Source organism: Marmota monax, unplaced genomic scaffold (genome assembly GCF_021218885.2).
Source record: "Marmota monax isolate L192 unplaced genomic scaffold, Marmota_monax_Labrador192_F-V1.1 WCK01_AAM20220418_F8-fsc00008, whole genome shotgun sequence".
Lineage (NCBI taxonomy): Eukaryota > Metazoa > Chordata > Mammalia > Rodentia > Sciuridae > Marmota > Marmota monax.
Genome location: NW_026694432.1, coordinates 24574006 through 24592768, shown reverse-complemented (window position 1 = coordinate 24592768; position 18763 = coordinate 24574006). Strand labels below are relative to the sequence as shown.

Sequence of the window (18763 nt, the reverse complement as noted above, 5' to 3'; positions counted from 1 at the left end):
CAGAGAGTAACATGTCACAGGGACTAAGAGTTGTTTGACCTCAGTTTCCTCATGCGTCAAATCCTGCCTCCACCAGGCAGAGGAGTCCCTGATACATATATCAATACATATTTGTTTTAAATATCACACATATTTAGACATCGGTTCCCGGCAGTTGAATCTCTGAGAGGTAAATACTTGTCCCCCAGGGCACAGTCTGTAACAAGTGCAAATATTTCAACACCTTTCGGGACACTTGGGTTTCAAGTAGCCCACTTCAGAAGCTGCTCCCCACCGTCCTGTTCGCGTCACACAGCCCTGCCCCACACCTGAGGGTCAGAACGCACAGCAGACGAGTCAGTTGGTCAGGTTGCTCGGGCTCTGACACATCTCTGAGAATATAGCGTGCCCGTCCAGCTTCGAGCGCATGGTGGGTCTTGTGACCGTCATCTGCGGAGCAGGCAGCGATTGAGCCGTGCGTAGGAGCCAGCAGGAGGGAGACCTGGCCGGCAGCTAGAGCCAGCTAGCTGGAGCCTTCAGAGAAGGAAGGACAGTGGCCCTGAGTGACTGTAGCAGTCACGGCCCACAGGCGTTAGCTACGGTCACTCCCTGACCCTCACCTCAGGAGGTAGGTGCCCTTGTCATTGTTCTTGCTCATGATGGGGAACCAGGCTCAGCAATGTGCTCATTTGCCCAGGAGATGGTTCATCGCCCACTGATGGGTCCGTGTGCACCTGGGCCGCTGGGCTGTGGCGCCTGGCCATGCTACCACTTCCCAAAAGGACCTCTGGAGCTCCCGGCTGGGCGGTTTCCTGCTCCTCCCTGGGCCGGTCCTTGGCAGGCAGGCTGGTGTGAGTGCGCATGGGGGCACCGTGCATCTGTGGGGTGCAGGTTAGTCTCCCCATCTCCTCCCGGGGCCTCCTCCGGATCTCAGACACCTTGATGCTGGGCCCAGACAGTTTCCAGGAAGGGAAGCCGCCTGTCGCCTACCCAGCCCAGGGCGTGTGTCCACTCAAATCCATGGCATTGTTCGAGGCCCACAGCCCTGGGGACCACCTCCCCTCCAAGGTCAGGAAGGTCTGCCAGGGAGACTGTGATCTGGGTCATACAGAGGCGGAGACAAGGCTCAGCGGGGCCGCCCAGGGTCCCAGGCCAGTGGGCAGTGGCTCTGGGATTTGAGACCAGAACCTTGGCATTTCCTTCCTGCCTCCCAGCTCGGCTCTGAGCAGGCTCTGGTTGAGAGGATACGTCTGCCTTGGGGGAGTCTTGTCCAGAGGTCCAGGCTTGCTCCTCCTTAAGCCTTAATCTGTTTGCTAATAGTGGTAGGAATTCTCATTTACTAGAGCCCCATGGTCAGTGTGGCCAGCTAAGTTGGTGCTCTATGTCCGTTCTTATGTGGTTCTTTGAACCACCCCAAAGGGTGGGTACTGGAATCTGGTTTTTTTTTTTTCCTTTTCTTTTTTGGTACCAGAGATTGAACCCAGGGACACTTAATCACTGAGTCACATCCACAGCGTCCCCCTCCCCCCATTTTTTGGAGACAGAGTCTCACTAAGCTGCTTAGGGCCTTACTAAATTACTGAAGCTGGCCTCAAACTTGTGATCCTCCTACCTCAGCCTCCCGAGTGGCTGGAATTACTGGCGTGTCCCACCATGGGCAACCTGGATTCCCTGCTTTTTCAGGCAGAGAAGAGACACACAGAGGAAGGGAAGGGACACTGTCCCAGGTCATGTAGCTAGCTCACAAGAGGTTAACCCAGAATGGAACCAGGGCAGCCTGCTTCCAGAGTCTGGGCCCATAATCACTTACTAAATGTTAGATAAATCTCTGCAGGCCAGATGCACAAACTCTTCTTGAACTGTTGTTTCTTCCAGAGCCAGACCTGTGTGTGTTTGTCAGGGGTGGGGGGACCGCAGGAGTCCAGCAAATAGCAGGAGTGGGCTGCGTGACACTCCAGGGGAGGACGCTCCAGGGGAGTCTCTGAGTTTTTGTCCCGTGTGATTCCTGGGGGGAGGGCGGGTGGGGAGCGAGGTGGGGGCACCACAGGGCAGTCTTGGAGACTGTCTCCAGGACCAGGTCAGGGGGAGGCCAGAGCAATTAGCCTGGCCAAGGCTACAGCTAACTCAGAAGCCTCGGTGGGGAATCAGGCCCAGCCCCAGTCCAGGGCTCTGGCCTCGTGCCTGACCCTCCTGTGTGTCTATCGCAGGCTTCCAGAGTCTTCCTGGGGTGGGGAGCCTCCCGCTGATGGCTTGGGCGAGAACTTGGCTCTGCGATTCCTCCTTCCTTACCCAGCTCGGCCGGCGGCCCGCGTTCCCTCCTGGAGGAAGCGTCCTTTCCTCTGGTAGCTGCCTGATTTGAATCAGAGTGTTTCCCAGTGGCCCTGGGCCAAGTGGAGCTCTGCTGTGCAGGCCTCTGGCTTGGAGGAGGGCCCGCCAGCCTCCTGGTCCTGTGACACCCTCCCGCTGCCAAGGGCGGGCTGCGGGGAACAGGCCGTCTCTGGGGCTCTGTGGGACCCGGCCCTGGGTGGCTCCTGTGACAGAGGATGGCCGTGGGCTTTGTGCCCTCACTGCCTGGAGTGGCTCCCCCATCCCAGGAAGTCCCTGCCGGTGGCCTTTCTTGGCAGCTTGCCCGGGTGCCAGCATCTTGGCACCGACGAGGGTGGAGAATGGAGGGAATGGTCCGGAGAGGGAAGGAGGGGTGGGTGCAGGGGACCTTGGCTCATTCCTTAGCGCAGGTCTCTGGCCAGGTGCTGGAAGCACAGGGTTTCTGGTCAGGGAGGGCCCCCGACCCCACAGAACCCACAGCAGGAAGGAAAGCGGGAGGGCCGCCGGCCTCCACCACGGGCACCCCAAAGACGTTCACCCTCTTTCCCCCCAACACAGCCTTCTTGAGCCTCGTGGGGAGGCAGGTGTGGCGCAGACACGGGGAGGCAGCAGTGAGCACCCCGAGGTCCTGGATCCCTGGGAAAGACAGAGAGGGGGTGGCGAGGTTTGCTTCAGGCAGTGCTGGGTGCTGGGGAGAAGACGAGGTACCAGAGATTGAACCCAGGGACACTTAATCACTGAGGGGGGCCTGGCAGGGGCCGGGCTCCTTCTCGTGGCCTGGGCAGGGACCCTGCGGAGGTGGCCTTGGAGCCGGAGATGGAGAAGGAGGGAGCCAAGCAAAGATCAGAGATGAGTGTCCCCGGCAGGGGACAGTAGAGTACAAAACCCTGGGGGTCAGGAGGAGGCACCGGTCAAGGGCGGGGCCTGGCTGATGTCAGAAAGGTGGGTAGGACCCCTGGCCAAGCCCGAGCAGGGCCTGCCAGAGGGAGGGCTGGCACCTCCCATTTGTTGAATGGGCCCTAAGAACAGTTTGTGCCAGCATGGCCGCGGGGACCTGCCACTCCCACCCACTCCAGGTAGAGAGGGGCTGTTTGGCTTAGTATGTTACTTATTTTGATTAACATTTCTGATTGGCATGAGTGTCACATATAGAGAAATCTATGCATCTACTGGGGGCTTCTCATTCTCGCCTTTTTTGATCAGTGTCCTTTAAATTTTTGTCCCTTATTAGTATTGATAAGAGATATAGAAAGACACATATTGTCTATATGGGGCTTCTCATTCCCTTTGCCTTTTTTGATTAGTATTTAAGGTCATTTGTATATTATATATATATATATACACAAAATATATACCAGCGTTATGAAAGGGTATTTTCGGTCCCACATAACCTCCTGGAACGTGTTTTTTTTCACTCAGTCTCATGTTTCTGAGACTTAATCCATATTATTGCACATATCTGTAATTTATTTTTAAATTTTTAAAATTCTTTTTTGTTGGTGCACGGTGATTATGCAGAATGGTGAGTTTCTTTGTGGCACATTCATGCATGCATAGAAATACAATTTGTCCGGGCATGCGATGCCCACTTTACTGTAATGCCAGCAACTCGGGAGGCTGAGGCAGGAGAATTGCAAGTTCAAGGCCAGCCTCAGCAACTTAGGCCCTGCCTCAAAATTAAAAAATAAAAAGGGACTGTGGATATAGCTCAGTGGTGCACCCCTGGGTTCAGTTTCCAGCACTCAAAAAGCAAAAATAAAACCCCCACAATGTAATTTGATGAATGTTACTGCCCAGCACTTCCTCTGCCCTTCCCCTTCTGTCCCCCTGACCCTCTTCCTCTGCCCTGCTAGTCTCCCTTCTAATTTCATGGGCCCCCCCTAGACAACTGACCTATTTTTTCTTTTAGCTTCCACACATGAGAGAAAACATACAACCTTTTTTTTTTTTTTTCTGAGTCTCACTTATTTTGCTCAAAGTCATGGTCTCCAGTTCCATCCATTTCCCTGCAAATGACAATTTCATTTCTTGGCTGAGTAAAGCTCCGCTGTGTACACAGACATCATTTTCCTCATTCATTCATCTGTTGACAGACACTTGGGCTGATTCCATCACTTGGCTATTGCGAATCGTGCTGCAATAGATATGGATGTGCATCTATCTCGGAAATATGCTAATTCTTTGGCAAGAGCGGTGTAGCTGGATCATAAGGGAGATCTATTTTTAGCTTTTTGAGGAACCTCCTTGCTGATTTCCATAGCAGTCTACTCATTTACATTCCCACCGACAGTTATCTAAGAGTTCCCCCTTCCCCGCGTCCTCGCCAGCATTTATTGTTATTTGGATTCTTGATGCTTGCCATTCTAACTGGAACGTCCTGGGACCTCGGGATAGCTTTGATTTGCATCCCCCACTGGCTAAAGATGTTGAAAATTTCCCCGCTAATCCTTGGTCTTTTGCACTTCTTTCTTTGAGAAGTGTCTGTTCAGTTCCCTTACCGATTAGGGTTGTTTTGTAATGTTGAATTTCCACTTGTTGAAGAGGCTGTCTTTTCTCCAATGTATGGCATTTTTTGACACCTTTGTCAAGAATCAGATGACTATAATTGTGCAGATTTGTCTGTGTCTTCTGTTCCATTGGTCCGTGTGTCTGGTTTTTTGCCAGTGCCATATAGCTTTAGTGACTATAGCTCTTTAATCTAATTTGAAATTGGATATCATGATGCCTCTAGCATTGCTCTCTTTGCTCATTGATTTGGCTATTCTGGGTCTTTTGTTTCTCCATATAAAATCTAAGATTTTATTTTTAGTTCTGTGAAGAATGTCATTGGTATTATAGTGTGGGGGTTGCATTGAATCTGTAGATGGCTTTTGGTAATATGGCTGTTTTAACTATTGATTCTGCCTATCCATGAACATGGGAGATCTTACCATCTTCTAGTGTCTTCTTCAATTTCTTTCTTGAGCATCCTATAGTTTTCATTGTAGAGGTCTTTCACCTCTTTGGTTGGGTTTATGTAATTCATTTCTTTATCACTATATAATATTCCACTGGATAACTATTCCACACTCATTTTTTTTTTCAGTGCTGGGAACAGAACCCAAAGTTTTGTGCATGCTAGGCAAGTGCTCTACCACTGATTTCCACCTCCAGCCTCCATTTACTAATTATCTCATTGGTTGCATTGGTTTCCAGATTTTTGGCAGTGTGGAAAAGGTGCTTACAAATATCCCTGATCACACTTCCTCATGCATGGCCATAGGAATTTTCTCCTAATACATACCTGGGAGTGGAACTGTTGGATCATAGGATATGTGAAAGTTTGTTCAGTGTTCCAAGATAAGACCAAATTGTTTTCCAGAATGATTGTACCAGTGTGCACTTCTACCAGGAATGTACAAGACATCCTATTTCTCTGTACCTTCTACAACACACATGTTGTCAGGCTTCTTACATATTTCCAATCAAACGAGTGCAGTGATTTCTCACTGTAGACGTGAGGTGCGACTCCCTGGTTACCTCTGGGGGTGAACGGGTGTGGATGAGTGTGTGTGAGCCCTCTTTTAAAATGCATTTCTGCCCATTTTTCTGTTTGTCCTTTTTTTTTTTTTCTTTTCTCAAATCCGTTGCTTATTGCTTGGTAATAGTTCTTTACATTCCTGAGACATTATGTTTTGGGTAAGCTAAAAATCTAAAATTTAATGTAGTCTCATTTAGCAACTTTTTATTTAATAATCAATGCTTTCCAAGTCTTATTTAAGAAAGTTTGCTTACTCCAAGGTCAGAGACCCTTTCACCCGTAGTTCCCAGTAAACATTTTAATGTTTTGTTTTTCACATTTAAGACCTTGATCCATGCATTGTTGATTTTTGTGTATGGTATAAGGTAGGGATCCAATTTGATTTTTTTCCATCTATATATCCATTTTTTTTCTTTTTTTTATTTTTGGTGAGGGGAGATACCAAAGATTGAACTCAGGGGCACTCAACCACTGAGCCACACACCCCCAGCCTTATTTTGTATTTTATTTAGAGAAAGGATCTCACTGAGTTGCTTAGCGCCTTGCTTTTGCTGAGGCTGACTTTGAATTTGAGGTCTTCCTGCCTCAGCCTCCCAAGTGGCTGGGATTATAGGCATGAGCCACTGTGCCTGGCCCATTTTTCTTTTGTTTTCCAAATATATAAAAATGTAATTGACTTTATTTTGAGTTTATCAAGCTAATTTTCTAAACTATTTCCAAATATTTGTAGACTCTAGGCAATCAGTTGCAACTAATGATCACTTCCATTTTAAAATAAATCTTTATTCTTTTTTGTATTTATTTTTTATTTATAGGTGGACCCAATCCCTTTTTATTTTATTATTATTATTTTCTTAATGTGATGCTGAGGATCAAATCCAGTGCTTCACGCATGCTAGGTGAGCACTCTACCTCTGAGCCACAACCTCAGCCCTAAATCTTTATTCTTTTAAACTTTTTTCTTTTTGCACTGTGTAGGACTGCCAGTACAATGGCAAATGAACATGGTGGGACTAAGTATTTTTGCCTTATTTCATTTTAGAGGAAATATCCTAATGTTCCCCCCTTTAGGATGTGGTGGAGATTTTCCAGGTTAAGGAAGCTCTCTTTTATTCATAACTTCATGAGAGCTTTTTTAAAAAAATTAAAAATTTGTATGTAAATATATCAAATGCTTTTAAAAAGCATCTCGAGGTGTTTCATTTTTCTGTTTTTATCTGTTAGTGTGGTTAATTACATAATAGACTTTCTATTATGTAATTATGTAATTATGTAATGCACCCTGTGCATTCCTATCATCCACACTTATTTGGTGTGTTCTGATGACATTTTGTCCAGAATGGTTACATCAGTTTGTACTCTTCTGGCTTTGGGATCCCATTTATAATGGCCTCATAGAATTAGACGGTAATTTTTTTTTTTTTGTATACTGTCCTTTGCAAAAGTTTGGATAAAACTGATATAATGTGTTTCTTGAAGTTTGATAGAATTTCCTTGTAAAATCACTTTAGCCTGTTTTCTTTGTGGAAAGATTTTGTAACTACTGTTTCAATCTCTTTATTCAGGTTCCTTATGTCTTCTTGAGTCAGTTTTGGTAAGTTATATTTTTAGAAATGTATTCATTTAATCTTTATAATTTATTAGCATAAGGTTGTTTATTTTCGATAATAATGTGTCTCCTCTGTCACTTTTAATATTGCCACAGATTTATTGACCTTTTTATATAATTTTCATACCTTTATTTAATTTATTTATTTTTATGTGGTGCTGAGGATTGAACCCAGGGCCTGGCACATGCTAAGTGAGTGCTCTACCACTGAACCCCAGCCCCAGCCCTATTGATCTTTTTAAAGATACCAACTTGTGGGGCTGGGGGTGTGGCTCAAGCGGTAGCGCGCTCACCTGGCATGTGTGCGGCCCGGGTTCTATCCTCAGCACCACATACAAACAAAGATGTAGTGTCCGCCGAAAACTAAAAAATAAATATTAAAAAAAAAAGAACTTAAAAAAAAAAAGATACCAACTTGTGGCTTTGATCTTCTCAATTGAATCATTTTTCACTCTGCTTTTTGATTTCTGCTCTTTATAATCTGCTACTTTCTTTGCAGTCTTACACAATTTTTGATATGTAGTGTTTTTATTATCATTCAGTTCTAAGCAATTTAAAATTTCTACTATGACCTCTTTTTGATCCATAAGTTACTTAGGGTGTTTGTCATTTCTAAGAATATGTGTAATTATTTGCCCTTTGTAAAACTTAACTCTAAGGCTCTGGTCACAGACTGTGGACTATATGGAAACCTATTATTTGAAATATGCGGCTTGCTTTACGGCCTGGTATGTGCTCCATATTTAAAATGTTTGAGTGTTCCTGTAAAGAATATGTGTTTATGTACATCTCTATTTCAATTTCTCCTGCTTTTTTGGCTTCACTTTGAGATTTTATTACTTTCAGAAAAGTGTGACTTTTCCCTACAAAGTTAATATCTATTTTCTCCTACCGTTGGAGATCCTCCTCCTTTCCCCACTGTGCTCTCAAGCCCCACGACACCACAGCAGATTTGTCCAGTTGTTTTAGTTCTGAGTTATTAAAGGAAGGTCCAGCATTTGCTTTCCTTGTTCTTTGAGCTATCCTCTTCACTACTGGGGAGAAGCACAGAAAACAGCGTTAGGAAAACATGTGCTCATGTTTATTATTCAGGCCCAAAACTTGTTTGGAAAAAAAAAAAACCCAAAGCCTAAACTAAACTTCACTCAGTCTGCAGATATCTTTAGTACCAGCTGTGGATTTTGTTGCTATACAGTTCAATAGTGGCTATATACTTAAATAGTTCCTATTTTAAAAAGTTTGTGTGTTTGTGGGTGTAGTTGTAGTTTTGTACAAACCTGAGCCCTTGAATGGTGCGACTGTCTTTCACCGTTTGGATGACAGTTTAGCTGGCTATAAAATTCTCACTTCAAAATTGTTTTCCCTTAGGAATTTTGGTCAATTCAATTTGATACTTATTCCTTTTGTAAGTGATGGGTTTTGTTCTAGACTCTTAGAACGTTGTCTTTTGGTCGTCACTAGAATATGTCTAAGTGGTTTTTATTTATCTACTTATTTGTCCTGCCTGGTATATTTTGTTCCTGCCCAGACCAAGATGTCGCATCCTTCTTTAGTCCTAAGGTCACCTTCACTAGTCCTCAAACAGCTCCTGTCTCTTTTTGTCTTCCCAAGGGGCCACCTATGTTCTCAGAGTTGGCGCTTACACTAGTCTCTTTCTTTCTGGTTTTGGTTGAGATGTAATTTTGCACAGTAAAATGCCCAGATCTGATGTGTCAAATTCAATGCATTTTGACAAAAGTCAGTTACCTTGTAGCTAAGACTCTGAAACAGGATTTTTTTTTTCCAGGAAGCAGGGCTTTATTCTGCAATATGGAGGGAACATGCTTGGCCCACCTGCCCCCCACATAAATCGTTACCACTCAGGACCTGGCCAGCAATGCCCCTTGCAGACCCCTGGGTTCTAAAGACAAAACCAGAGCCCCAAAATTCTTTCTTCCCTCAAACACACCCATATCACTATTTGCAGAATTCACTTTTATACTGGTGTCAAAAATTATACTAAAAATTTTTCACTACACTAACTTTATTAAAATGTTTCCCTCTTAAGTTTCTTTGCTAAATATTACTTCACTGTCCTGGTGACTTCTGCTGCTTATTCTCTTGGTGTCCACTGTCCTTCTCCTTCTGTAGGTCTTCTGCACATCTCTTGGCCCCTCGAGCGACTCTCTGCTCGGCTCTGTCCGGTCGAGGCTGGGCGCTGGCCTTCCGGACCTCAGACACCTGAAGTCTGAGTTTGCGGTTGCGCCTTTCTCTTCCTGGTTCCTCGTGGGGACTCTTTCCTCCCTGGCCCCCTCTCCGTGTGCGAGGTGGGCCATCTGACTCCCCGGGCTCGCGCGCTCTTTCCCTGACTTCGCCCTGGACGCGGGGCTCTCCTCTCCGTCTCGTGCGGGGTTTTCATGCCCAGGGAGAGGGCCGATCTCCTGAGCCCTTGATCATGAATAAGGGTCGAGAGATCTTAATAAACAGAATTGAACTGGGGAAGAACGTGACCCTCCAGGGGAGCTGGCAAAAGGGGCCCAGAGGAGACCCCGGGCCTGCAGTGAGGGAAGTCGCTGCGCAGCAGGCGCCAAAGTAAACCCGTGGAGAAGAGCCGGCGGGGATCACCGTGTCTGCCGAAAGACGAGGAGACGGCAACGAAACAAGATTCTAAAGGTCATTTCCACCTCCAGCGAGCTCCCTCGTGCCTCCTTCCAGTCAGTTCTGCCTCCTGATGGCGACCACCGTGTGGCTTCCTTTGGCCATGGACCCGACTGACCTCGAGTTTCCTCTGAATGGCGTCATGTGGCAGCACTCTTGGGGCCCAGATTCTTCCATTCATCATGTTTCTTTTTTAAAACTCTGTCCTAGGGAGCAGGGCTCCCTTGCACATGCTAAGGACACTCTCTAGCTTCGAGCTCTGCCCTCTGCCCAGCTTCCCATGTCTCTGAGTTCCCAAGTCTCTGAATGCCACCTCGGCTTGTCGCATCGGTAGCCCAAGCCTCTGTATGGCCGAGTCCTGTTCCGCAGCTCAGTGTTCCATTATCTGTTGCGGACACTTAAACTTTCCAGTTTGGAGTATTACAAGCACAACACCTGTGAACATTTATATGCAAATCTTTTTTTTTCCTTTGGTGCATCTATCTGTTCTCCACCACCCTAGAAGCACACCTGCCTTTTCTCCCTACAAACACCATCTGAAAGTCCCTCCGTCTCCCAGGGAGCGTCTGGTGGCATTGTGCTGGAGGGTCACTCTGGGGTTGACTTGGGAGGAAGGGTGTGGAAGCCACCGACTTCCTCACTGGTTTTCAGAGCAAGGTGTGCCCGCCCCACCCCACGGCCAGCCGAGCACGGGTGACTTCCGCATAAAAGCCGCAGCTGGATTAGCATGCTCTGTAGCCAACAGTTCTAGAGCAGGTCACCTGGACCTTCACGGTAACGAACTACTTAATCATTTTGTGGTGTTGGGGATGGAACTCAGGGCCTTGAACTTGGTGGGCAAGAGCCCTGCCACGGGGTGACACCTCCAGCCCAAACCTAGAATGTTACGTGAACATCAGGAGCATGCTAAAGAAAGGCGCACATCAGAGAGCAGGATGAGAGTGTTTCAGAGAAAAGAAGTGCGTGGAAATGGGCGGTGATAGAGCCAGCCTTCCCCAGACCCTGCATGTTCCTGTCTGCAGCCCTGCGAGTCCCCAGGCCCCTGTCTAATCTCCCAACACTGCAGCCTGGTGGAAGGCAACCTTGGAGGAGGGGGACCTGGGGGTGACAATCTTTCTCCAAAAGAACCTCTGGGTCTTCACATGGGCTCTTCTCACTGTGCCTTCCCTACACTTCTGCTGAGAAACTTCCAGCACATTCGGAAGTCTCCTTCTCTGATGGCACCTCCAGGCCAAGGTGACACTCAGTGGTGGCATAGGGCTCTGGAGTCAGAACCCCCCCACACCAATGCTTGTCCTGATTCTCCAGCTAACCTGCTGTGTGACTGGGGCCAGGTCATGTGACCTCCCTGGCCCTCAGGTTCCTCCTGGAGTGGGGGTGGGGTGGTGATGAGAACACTGGGCTAGATTATCCCCAGAGTCTCCTTCAACTTGATGAGCTGGTGCCACACAGCTCATCAAGCGCAGGCTCAGGAATGGGGCTGCCCCGCTCCCCTCCTGGGTCAGCTCTCGCTGCTGCATGTCGCTGAGCAGTTATTTCAACTCCCAAACTTCTACTGACTTCCCCTGGCAGAATGGTCAAGAATTGGAACTTTGGAATTGCACAGTTTTGAATTCGTGATCCAGCTCTGTTGCATGGCTGCTGTGTGACCTTAGACAAGTCATTTAACCTCTTTGTGCTTTTTTTTTTTTCTTGCTAAATGAGAATGGTATTAAGTACCTTCAGGGACTGCAGTGGTGCTGTCCCAGTGAGAACACAGTCTTCTCCATTCAGTGCAATGAATTCCTTCCCCCCCCCGCCCCCCCCATACTAGGTGCTCCATTATGGAGCGACTTCCTGGTCCTTTTTATTTTTCATCTGGAGACAGGTCCTTGATGGCCTTGACTTTTCAATTCTCTTGCCTCAGTTGGGTATTGGAGGAGTGTGGCTGGGACTAGGGAGCCAGCCAATGCACCCCGCCGCAGCCCAGCAAATTCTGACACTAAGTGCTCTCTAGATACATCCTGTCAATTGTATCTTTTACCCACTTCTCTCCTCTCATCTGATCTGCAAGGTGGGATGACTCACCCAGATGTGCAGATAAGGAACCTGAAGCTCCAGACAAAGTCACTTTCAAAGCTACAGGGCCAGAATGTCACCCCAGGTCCCCCTCCTCCAAGGCTGTCCTTCCACCAGGCTTCAGTGTTGGGAGATTAGACGGGGGGACCAATCTTGCCCACCAAGTTCAAGGCCCTGGGGACTCGCAGGGCTGCAGACAGGAGAGCCCGGAGAAGCCCCCACCCGGGCGTGTTCCAGCTGATCCAGCTGTCTACCTTGGCCTCGTGCAAGGTGGCTTTTCTAGGTCTTATGCAAACGTGGATTCAGTGAGGGACACAGTGGAATGAGGGGACAGATCCAGGGTGTGCGGGACAATTTGGGACTCAGGGGACCTGGAATGGAGAGCTAAAGGGGTCCAGGGACAGGGAGGAGGAGGCCTGGATGCACCAGCCAGCAGAGACTGCACGAGTCCAGGGCTTAAGCCTGGGGTCTCGCGGGTGGGCCTCGCCACCAGCTCCCCTCCCCCGCCACGTCCGGGCCTGGGCTTCACCTCTTGGAGCCTCAGTTTCCTCATCTGCAAAGGGGCTGCTGCTACCGCTGGGACAAGTGGGGGGAGGGCACCGGGTGGCCAGGCAGCCCTGGGCGAGGATCCCAGGGGTGCGGCTAGCTCGATGGACATGCAGGGACTTGAGAGTGAACCCTGAAGCCTCAGTTTCCTTCCCCGGGATTTAGACATCTGGCTCTTAGCTGCCTGGGATACTTCGAAGGCAACAATGAGATCATTCTTTGGTGAGACGTTCTTGACTTCTCTAAAACTGCAAATGCCTCTGTCCTCCTCCTCCCTGCCGCCTCTCTCCCTGGTACCTGCTGCCGCCTGGTGTCCCCTGGATCTGGCTTATCTCCTTGTTTGTTCACCCCACCAGCAGGGACTCACCCCACCCCCAAGGATTAAGTGCAGTTCCAGGCAGGTAGGGTGTGGCTGGAGGAGGAGGGTCACGGGGCGTGACTTTGGGCCAGTGTTTTGTCCCTGGTGAGCACAGCCCACTCCACTTCCCGGTTGCCACATCCTGAGTTGCTTCCCTCTGCCAGACCCCCCTCTGAGAGGGTCACCTCAGGCCCAGAGAATCGGAGCTGGCCGTCTGCGGACTGACACCCGGAACCGCGAGCCCCAAATGACCTTCTCCCCTGCTTTGTTCTCATCCGGTCTTTGGTGACACAGATGCGACACTAAGATAGAGGCTTCCCCTTTTCCCTTACCTTTTGGATCCAACCCCACCCCCTGCTCCTGTGTGGAACAAACTGTCTCAACAAATGACAGTCCAGCCCCATCGCAGCCACCACAATGGCTGGGAGAGAAAGAGCCGGGCGCAGAGCCAGCAGATCCTGTGCCTGGCCTGGCCCTGCCCGCGGGCCGGGCAGAGGGACCTTGCCAAGTCACCTCACCTCGCTGCCCCTCCGTTTCCTCTAAAGCAAGAGTATACAGTGGTGTCCCCCTTCAGTGACCTCCTAGAGCTGTTATATAAAGCTCAGTAGAAATGTGAATCGGGACCCATGTTCCTACACAGGCCTCGAAGGCAGAGTGGGACCTGCAGCCCCGAGCATGGGACCAGGCACACGAGAGACACAGAGGACTAGACCGATGATGACCTTATGGAAGGAGGGGCCAGGACCTGCTCATGGAACAGAGCTGCTAGGCAAATCCCACCCTGGGATCTCTACAGTGGCAAATTTCACCCAGGATTCCCCTATAATTCTATAAATGCCAAGTAGAAAAGTGCTGGTATTGAGCTGCGATCTTCTTTTATCACATACTGGAACCTTCTCAACCCGCCTTTGGTTTGTTTGCCAGAGTTTTCTTTTGGTAGAAGCAGTTGACTGAGTATGAAAGACTTCGTGTGGTGATTTACAATGTAAAGGGCTTAGAAAATCTAGCGGAACTGACCTCTGAGCTCAGAGACTATGTTCCTAGTAACAGAAAAGCCAAGGCAAACAGTAAGGGGAATTAATTGTTACGAGAATGTTCAGATGTGAGCTTCAGGCATGGCTGCATCCAGGAACCCAAGTAATATCATGAAAAACAGACTCTGCATCTCTCTATTGTGCCTTCTGAAAACTCTCGTGACACAGCCATCCAGGTGGAGAAATGTCTTCCAGCTGTGCCAGTCAGGGCCCTCCTGCACGTAGGGGCAGAAATAATCCCACACAAACCAGGCCAAAGAGGGAAGGGCCGCTTCTCAGGAACACTGTGGTATTGCTAGGAAAGGAAATGGATTTTGAGTGGCCCAAAATGATAGCAGGTATCCTGCAGGCCTCAGAGGGGAAGCGGGGGAGAGCATCAAACTTCAAAGTTTGCTGAGTTCCTTCCCTTGTGTTATGGGTTACATGTGAGGTGACCACTCAAGTTCATGTGGGTGACAATATGAGAACATTCAGAGGTAAAATGATCGGGTTATGAGAGCCTCAACCCAATCAGGGAATTAATCCCCTGATGGCAGCTGAGGGCAGGTAGGGCGTGGCTAGAGGAGGTGGGCATTGGAGGCGTACCTTTGGGGTATCTCTCCAGCTACCCACACTGACGGGATGAGCTGGCTTCAAAATAACTGGCTGCAGTATTAAGCTAAGAAACTGGTAAGAAATCACGCAACACACGGACATGAGTTTCTCAGATCAAGGGTGGGGCGGCTGTGCAACCTTAAGGGTCAGCTTGCACGCTGGACAGCACTGGAAAGAGAGCGTGCACCCAGAATCAGTTTATTTTGTGTGTGGGGGGGGACACACAAAGGAACTTCGATGGAATGTTCTTCACCAAATAAGGCAGGAGATAGGGTTTCAAAACACGGGGGTTGTCCAATCCCATTGGGTAACACCCAAGTCTGGGGCTAGGGCAAACTTCTTTGCAGAGCAAAGGTGGAGGCCACTTGCTTCACACAGTGAGTGGAGTGCGGTGCCAGACCAAACACCCCCTTACTCAAGGCTGAGAGAGGACGCTCAGCCCACGGCCAGAGGGCCCCCCACAGGGGTATAAATTTTGTATCTGGCCAGTGGAAGCTCTCTCCCTGCTTCCTGATCATCATGACCTGAGCCCTTTACTCCACCACACTCTTCCACCATGATGTTCTGCCTCACCTCAAGCCCCAAAGAATGGGACTGGCTGTTAATGGACTGAGAACTCTGAAACGTGAGCCCCCCCCCAAATAAACTTTTCCTCCTCTAATTGTTCATGTCAGGTCTTTTAGTCAAAGCAGCAAGTAAGCTGACTAAAACGGAAATTGGTACCAGGAGTGGGGTTGGTGCTGGGACTAACCTGACCGTGTGGTTCAGAAGATTTTGGAGCTTTTTGGAATCTGGGAGAAGCTTCGGAAAGTTGAGTGATATGAGCTGGAAAAGCCTAAGATTGTTGTTAAGTGGAGCTTAATGGGTGTTTCTGGTGGGAGCTCAGAAGACCAGAATCTCAATAGGACTGTGGACAGTAAAGACTGGGCTCATGAGGTTTCAGAGGAAAAGGAGGACACTATTGGTAATTGGACTAGAAGCCATTCATGTTATGTTCTGGCTGAGAAGTTGCCTGTATTTTTCCCGAGTGCTGAGACTTTCTGTGAGGTTGATTTTAAAAGTGATGGACTTCTTAATCTGGCAGAAGAAATTTCTAAGCGGCATAATATTCAGGCAGTGGCATAGGTATTGCTGGAGGCTTTTTAGCCAAGTTTAAATTGTGATATTCAGGAGCAAAAAGTAGAGTAGAAATATTTGAAAAGCTTGAACTTGAAAGGTTGGAGTAAAACTGGAACTAAGAAAGTTGCAATTGTTAAAGACATTGTTACTACTAAAGAAACGCTAAAGACTTTGCCCAGAGATAATAAGAGGGCATTGCAGGAGTTGGCAAGACCACACCCAGCTCCGGATCAAGGTTGTAAAAGTGAAAATTTTCTTGAGACCAGTGGGGTCCCCTCCGTGCACTGGGTGGCCTAGGAAGTAGTTTCGCCATCTCCGCCACCTAGGCACTTAGAGGCTGCTGTAGCTGTGGCCCTTGGAGGCTTGGCAACTGCTCGAGATGGTGGCAGACCTTGGTGTCAACCACATGGGTGCTGATTCTGCAGGAATGCAGGGTCCCAGGGTTTCTGCTGAGAGAGTGACGCGTGGAGATGTGAGGAGGAAACTGAAGCCGCAGCGGAGACACCGAGATTGAGAAGTGCCAGTAACATGGACCATTGTCCTAAGAACGCTGCAGGAACCCATCGGAGACAAACCCAGAGAGAGGCCCCGTGGGCCGCAACCAGCAAGGCCACAGGGGCGGAGCCACACAGCCCTTTGGAGAGAACATCCTGACGCCACCCATGTGCTCCGGAAGCCAGACACGGAACAGAGGGCTTGTTTGACCAGCCGGATTTGGGTCTCGCTTGGGTCCCATCCCATCTTTCCGTGTCCCTGTTTTTCTGAATGGGAATGTTCCTCCTGGGCCTTTATAGAGCGGATACTTGTAAATCGCTTTTGATTTTTACCGGAGCTCACCATGTGGGCTGGCCTTGAGGACCACAGAGGAGGCTGTGAGATGGACATGAGCTTCTGGGGGCCAGAGAGGGAAGATTATCATTTAGATGTGAGGTGTCCCCCAAAAGCTCGTGTGTGAGAAAATGTGAGAAGGTTCCCAGGGGGAAATGACTGGGTTGTGAGAGCCTCAGTGAGTTAGTGCCCTGATGGGATTGACCCGGTGGTCACAAGGCAGGTGGGGTGTGGCTGGAGGCGGTGGCCTCGCGGTGCACCTTTGGGGCATATCTTTTGTGTCTGGTGAGCGAGTCTCTGCTTCCTGATCACCCCGTGAGCCCTTCCCTCTACCACACTCTTCCCCAGGGTGTTCCGCCTCCCCTTGAGCCCTGGGGAGTGGAGCCCGCCATCTATGGACTGAGACCTCTGAAGCCACGAGCCCCCAGATAAACTCTTCCTCCTCTAGTGGTCGCTGTCAGGTCTGTCAGGACAGCGGGGGAACGGCTGACGAGGACATCTTGTCGGAGCTGGCTGTGGAGGCCCCACGGAGTCGGCCCTCCCTGCTTCACACATGGATCCCCCAGGACCCTGGGCAGCCCCTCTGGTCCCTGGGAGGGGAGCCCAGGAGACCTGAGCTTCCCTGCAGGGAGGAGCCCTCTGTCCGATGGGAGGGGTCCCAGGAGGCAGCAATCACGTGACATGGGGACCATCGCAGGGCCACAGCCGGCACGGTATCCTCTCGCTGCCGGGTCCCCCACCCGGACACAGGTCACAGCCTTGCTGACGTGGGCTTCCTGTGCCTGGGGAGGCCGAGGAGGCTCAAGGTTGTCCTGGCAGAGGACGGGGTGGGGGTGGCAAGCACACTGCTCTCAGGTCTGGCCTTGGTCCCAGCCCTCCCACACTGCTGGGCCTGACCCTGAACCTCCTCCCTTTCTGGGCCCTGGTTTTCTCTTCTGACCTGGAGCTGCAGATCCCAACCTTACGGGGTTCTCAGAAGACTGAGGGAGAAGATCCCGGCACATGGTAGGTGCCCTGTCAAGAGCTTCTCCCCTTCCTGTTGATGGCTGTGTGACCCTGGCCAAGTTACTTAACATCTCTCTGCATGGGAAGCCAGGCTAGCCTGTGCTATAGGGGGTTATCCTGAGGACAGGCACTCATCATGAGTGTCCCCATTGAACACTCGAGCACACTGAGGCCCAGGGAGGCGAGATGATGTGCTCAAGGACACACAGCCAGTGAGCCGCGGAAGCTCTGCTGAGGTGGGTGCCCTGGGTGGGACGTCACGGTCACTGGCCCTGGTCTCCTGGGGAAACTGGAGTAGGGGACTGTGGGAGAGGTGGGCGTGTCCAGGGTCACCTTGCCTGGCCAGGGACAGAGCCAAGTCTCCAGTCCAGCCCCTCCCGCACCGGGCTCAGGCCAGTCCCCCTGCAGAGGCCCACAAGGGGGCTGGGCAGAGGTCAGGGAGTTGGACCCAGAGGCTAACTCTGTGGGCCACTCCTGCTGTGTGACCTTGGGCAAGTCACCTCAGTAGAGGGAAACCCTCCCCAGGGGCCTGCAAGGCAGATACGGTGAATAGCATCTGGGCAGAGTGTACCGGGCCTTCCTGGGGCCGCTGTTCAGTCCAGTCACCCACAGAGGTGTGGTGTGGATGCCATGTACATGTGACATGGTGCAGTTGGTGGTGCCCACCTGGGTCTTGTCTGAGAGTCGGAAACATCCACAGTCAAGCTGAATCGGGTTTGTTCACTTAGTTGGGTGAGCTCCTTAACCTCTCTGTGCTTTCGTTTTACTGTCTGTATAAAAGGGATAATAATAGTGTTTACCTTGCAAGTTGTTTGGGGGATTAAATGAGTCAATATAGGTGCAACATTTTGAACAGTGCCTGGAACATAGTATGGGCTATGAAAAGGTTTGCTATTATTATAAGCAACATGATGACAAATTATGTAAAACAGGGATTTTTCTAGAATACTGTTTGAAATGTTCTTTAATTGACGCAAATCATTAGTGTCTAGAATTTTGAAACACTGGTGTCTATGCTATGCCTCACTGATTGCCTTGTGGTCCCCAAATCCTTAGCTGGTTAGTGGGGAGACCTATCCCTGCCTTTGATGTGTGCTGTGTGACTCTGGGGAGGTTATGCACCCTCTCTGTGCCTTTCTTTTCTTGATGTT

The 18763-nt window shown here is 49.7% G+C and overlaps 1 protein-coding gene across 7 annotated transcripts in view; it reads left to right on the top strand.

Annotated features, from left to right (window-relative positions):
• Window positions 1–18763, top strand: part of Alpl (alkaline phosphatase, biomineralization associated) — a 53313-nt gene that overhangs the window by 9192 nt on the left and 25358 nt on the right. For 2 of the 7 annotated variants that reach the window (XM_046469141.2, XM_046469139.2), the window contains exon 1: window positions 309–607. The exons of 4 other annotated variants lie outside the window; for them this stretch is intronic. The gene's annotated coding sequence lies outside the window, so the exon portion shown is untranslated. Of the gene's footprint in view, window positions 1–307; window positions 608–7389; window positions 7419–18763 lie in introns of those variants that run through there. One more of the 7 variants, XM_046469143.2, reaches the window with a different exon arrangement.